Below are 5,768 nucleotides of genomic sequence, written 5' to 3' on the forward strand. Positions count from 1 at the left end.
GAATAAAAGAATAACAACATTTCCATTTAATCTCCACCTTCTGTAATGTTCACATAAAATATGTCCAGCTAAATCAACTTTGTCATTCTCTAAATTTTTTAACTCAAATCCCATTATTTTCTGTCATTTTCAAAAAGTCTTATTATTGAGACATGTTTAGCTCTTTTAAGGATGTGAGCAGAAAAACATAAACTAAAACAATGACACCTAAAATGGAATGTAGTAGATTAATTTGAGGTACATCCTTAATATGTCAGATTACGATAATATCAGTTGATTTATGATGAGAGTAGAATCAAAAAAAACCAAGATCAAGGTGACTCTTGAGCTCATTGTTATCTATGTAATTATGTACGCATATAGTTATGTATGTTACATCTAAATATATACATCAATATTTGTTCTTTATGTTTTATTTTGCAGCTGTAAATTGAAATCATGCCTTGCTCTAAATCCTAACCTGTCCTTTAGAGTCATAGTCATTCATTAGAGGTATTTCAGAAGTTTTCCTGACTTGTAAGGATTTTTTTTTATTATCTCATTGTTTCACTGGCTCTTTGCACTTCCTTCACTGTTGGTTTGATCATTTTTAAGCAAGGTTATAAAAAATGAGAGTTATTTAAAGAGAAACTCAGTTACAAATGCAGGTTTGCTAACAAGTATATTTGCAGTCAAAATGCCCACACAACAATTAGTTTGAGGAACCTTTGCAGAGACGAATTAGCAACATGTGGAATGAGGTAAATGGTTTCCCAGGGTCCCCAGTGGGCAAGTTGCCACATGGTTTGCTACTCCCATGTATGGTTTTACCTCACATTCTGTCCTGTTAATACTAGCGAATTTTTCTGAGTGTATATATATAAATACAAATGATCCTTCAATGAAAAGTCTGAGACTCCTGAGGGAATTTGTGGGAATTCTTTCTGCCCCTACCCAAACTCAAAGCTGTGCAAAAGGTATGTGCATAATGGGTTATTTCCTCAAATACTCTTTGGGACTTATTTATATAACCTAATTTTATTCTTCGTAAAATTACTTCCTATCACTGTTTATAAGTTTTCCAGATGACAGTTTAGCCTGCTAAAAGTGAGGTGGGTCTTGTGAAATAGATGTGAATTGAGACAATATTCAAAATCTAGCTAATAAGAAATAATGTTAGGTGACCTAGTATGAAGTTCATTTAAATTTACAAGCATTTCCTAGACAACAGAGAGGAAAAAAGTACAAAGTGTGTTCAGTGATATGCCTCCTTATACTTTCTTCATACAACTAGGGGTTTTCCCAAAAATCTCTTAAAAAAACCCCCACCTTTAGAATCTTAGTATTGACTGAGGGGAATATTTTTATTCCATCTCTTTGTTAAGGAAAAAATAGAAAAGAAAACCTGTTAGTGTCATGGTTTTGGAATCCTCTTATTTGCTTTTATTGCTTTCTGAAAAGAGGAATTTAGCATAGTTTTCACCTAAATGTGCTTTTAAGTTTCATTTTCCTTTTTTTATTCCTTTTCAAAGTACACTGTTGGTCTCCAGTTTATTTGCTAAAATAGATTTTTTTAAAATGGGCTGCATAAGAATCTGAGTGATAAAATATTCCATTTCTGCTGCTGTTCATAGGAAAATTTTATTAATATGTAGATTAAGTCACTCTGAAAGTCCTGTGAGAATTAAATTTTATATGCCTTAAATGCAATAATATGTTTGCCTTATTTCTTACAGAGGGATCCAAAACTGTCATTACAAAGTCTTTTATAGCAAATAATTCACTTCAGAAATGGAAAGGTGTTTTAAAATAAATGGTATAGAACAGTTCTGGAAAAACATCATCTGTTGTAATTTCTATAAAAGAAATAGAAAAATTACACTGTATTCAGAAAGATTGTTCTTTCCAAGGTCTCCATCCCAAAGTCCTATTAGAATCCTTCCATTCTTCCTGCCACTGAGCCACAGCTGCCACGTCCTTGCTCTCATCCTAATCTTGAAATGATTCCTTGAGTCATCCCACCTCATAGATTAAAGGGGAGGGTTCTTGCATTCTTCTTGCATTCGCAGCATGTTCAGCACTACCTTGGGGGTCCATTCTTTTCTGCCTCTACTCCTGTAAAACTGGGACCCTTAATTCAAATAACATGCGCAAACTCTACATGGTAAAAAAATAATTTTGGGGCAGAAAATATGAAATAGGTAGCATTGCCATGTAAAACTTCAAACCATTGTGCATAAAGCTGGGACCCTTAATTCAAATAACATGCACAAACTCTGCATGGTAAAAAAATAATTTTGGGGCAGAAAATATGAAATAGGTAGCATTGCCATGTAAAACTTCAAACCATTGTGCATCAAACGCTTTTCCTCATTCCATGGTCAGACTAAGACTGGGAGCTGGAGAGTGTCTTACACACCAGCAGCAAGGCACTTGGCATGGTGCTGGACACTGCTTTTTTTCCTCTCAGAAAAAGTGCATGTGTCATTAGTTACTTCCAGGGGACAAAAGGACTTTCATTATTATTATAGTTTCAGATTTCAGACTCTGCAGTGATTTCTTTCATTTCCATACCTTATGATTACAGTTAGAGAAAAGCACCCCATTATCCTCATTATTCCTGGGCTGACAAAGCTGTAGGAATGCTAATGATCAAAACCAGAAATCTCACCACATGTCGCATAGTACTAATCATATTCTTATTGCCTACCTTTTTTTTATTTCTTTTACCTTCAGACATTTTACATTGCTAAGATGTTTTTGATCATCTTAAATTTGTTTTGGTTTTTTTTTTAAATAAATGACTTTGTTAATGTGAATCTTGACTATCCTGTATCGAACACATACCAAAACAGGCCAACACACAGGCCATAGGAAGTAAGATAAGCTTGCTAGGAACTTAGTGCCACCAAAATGGCAGGAGTTGCTTCTTAAAAGAATGTCCATAACTAGTGAAGTGAACATGAAAGTAGAGCTGCAGTTAAGTGAAAGACAGATGGAGAAGTCAAGATTTCCAGTGTAACTTTGGTTTAGTTCACTTCTCATCTCACTTACTCTTTCCTGCCTTAGCCTGAGACCCACTTTGCCAGCCACTTCTTGAAAGCAGGCTTCAGCCACCCAGCTGTGCCTAATTTCAGGAGTCTCAGGTGCAGTGCTGCTCTGCCTGCAAAATCTGTGTTGGTATGGACACTCCCCTGGGCAAAGCAGAGGAAAAGAGAACATTTTTCCTTCCCCTTTTCAAGCTCTAATGAGGTGGGAAGGCTGGGAGAATCCAATAGTAAAATTTTTCACAGCTGAAATAAAAAGGAAATAGCGAGGAATTTATTTTCAAGTTCTGCAGTATTTTTCCTGACAAGTGATTTAATAAGTATATTTCAATACTAATACTTCTGCTAGTTATTATTTTCCAACCCAGTTCTCTTACCCTGATACAGAGCAGAGTCTAATAACTAAACACAGACTCTCCCTTTCCACTTCTGTATCCAGGGTCCATGCCAAAAGAGTATAACATCTCATGTGCAGTTACCATATGCCACAGTTTAATCCTAATTCAATGTGACAGCAAGATTCTTTTCCTTCTGTCATCTTATTCTGCCTGCTGATGTCACTTTGTATCCCCAGTCCACCTTTCCTTTGCAGCAGTTCTGTGAGCTGCATAGGTACACAGCACTGTATGCACACAGCCTTGCAGCTGGATGAAGGGATGTAACCTTTTCTGGTACAGGTCTTTTCTGGCCATGTCTGTGACATAAGAACACGATAATGAATTCTGGAGACCATCCTCACAGGATTTTTCAGTTCCTTTGTAATGTTGTTTTAAAAAACCCAACATCTTCTGATAAAATCTACTGGCCGTCCAAACAGCACGTCTGATATCTTTGATTAGTGCCAGATTTGTGCTTGTTTCTGGCTGCAGAACTCATTACCAGACATTTGACAGGAAAAGTGTTTTCCAGCAAGGGCTTCATTATAAAATGTGTTGTCAGAAAATTCCTAGTTACTGATTTTTATTTCTAACATATGAGCAGAAAGGTCAGCTTAAGAGCAAATCAGTTGCATGAGGGTACATCTTTATATTTACTTTTTTTTTATTTTCTTCCCTTGCATTACAAATTTCCATTTAAGATTTCTGTCTACACATCCTTTACATTCCATTATGACCTAAATGAAGAAAGTACAGTATATGTCTCTACAGCATGGGGGAAAAACACAAGTATGTTCCAGTGACTTTTGTCTACGTCAATGGGAAATCATGATGGTCAGGTTTTCAGATCCTGCAGATCAGCAGTATTGTGTAGTAATATGTAAAAAAAGATATGTATCTTAAGATGCAGAAGGTAATGCTGATCAAAGTTAATTTTGGGAGGATCTGACATAAGTTTTGATTTTGGAGAATTAGTAATTGGATGTGAACAATGTATTGAAGACTGGAGAATATAGCCCATCAAGAAGCCAGGAGGTCTGAAGCGAAGCCCTCTGACCAAATGGGGTTCCTCTGGTGTACCATAAGAATAATGTTTTGTGAGGTTTCTTCATCTCATCTCCCCACTATGTGCTTTGTACATTGGGCTCAAGGCAAGCTGCTTTCATCACTTCTCTCAAATTTGGAATACCCAAAGAAATGTAAACTATGGATGAGCTATTCATTCTACTGTGTTCACTAGAAGGAAACTGGAAGATTGGGCAGAAACACTGACAGTCTGTTAAAGCTAATTTCTGAAAGCTCTGAACTGTAAATACAACATTGTACATTTTCTCCTATTTTGTGTTTTTTTTACTTCCTAGAAGAACAACATCAGTTTGCAATTTTTTGGGGGTATTTTTATCTTTTGAATGCATATTCAGAAATTGTTCTCATTTCTATATAATGATTTTCCTAATGGGCTTATTTCTATAAAACATTGATTTACTGGCTTAAGGATAAAATTTTCTCTGCTGAAGACAGTTTATCAAAACTTGTCAAATTAAAGAAGGGGAAAAACCTCAAACCAACCAACAAGCAACTGAAACCTTTCTTAAAGGACAGTTATTTAGGCAATCTGAATTTATGAGTGCTCTAGTTATTCCGCTTAAAATGTATTGGTTGCTTTTTGATTTTAATTTGTATTTTTAGTTTGTATTTTGTTGCCAGATTTCTTTTCTAATACAGCTTCCCAAACTGCACAGCTGCAAAGGCAAAAAAAATTTAAAAGTTCTAAACAAGTGCAAAATTTCTTCCTTTACATTAATCAGCAGGAGAAACTAAATGGTTGAGTCCTGTAACACATACTGATCTTACCACCCTGCTCAGGCAGAAATCTGGTCTTGCTGGACACTACCTTAGGGGATGTGGGCACCACATACTATTCATGCTAGATATTTTTTGTGCTTTAATTGTGTTCATGAGACTATCACAGAATGGTATTATGTACAGGCTTTACAATTAGCTGCATCTGATGGTGTTCATATCATTTTAATCCCAATGCCAGTCTAAGGAAATCATTAATCATGTTTCTAATCAGTCATCAAGATGTGTGTGCTAGAAATATTTCTATGTGAGAAATCTGAATACTTGAATTATTATTCCTATAGCTCCGGGGAGAGTACTTCATTAAGAAAATGGAATAAAAGTATTGCATTCAAAGTCAATGAACAAAATATTGTTATTATGGTAAAATCTAATTATTTAAATCTCAGAATTCTCATATTGCTTCTTTCTTTAGAAACAAATGCATTGTTTGGGAATTATATCGATATGTCAATGCTATTGAGAGGGAAACAATTCCCTGTCAAAAGCTGTTTGGTATCAA

Source organism: Acanthisitta chloris, unplaced genomic scaffold (genome assembly GCF_000695815.1).
Source record: "Acanthisitta chloris isolate BGI_N310 unplaced genomic scaffold, ASM69581v1 scaffold64, whole genome shotgun sequence".
In the NCBI taxonomy this organism is placed as follows: domain Eukaryota; kingdom Metazoa; phylum Chordata; class Aves; order Passeriformes; family Acanthisittidae; genus Acanthisitta; species Acanthisitta chloris.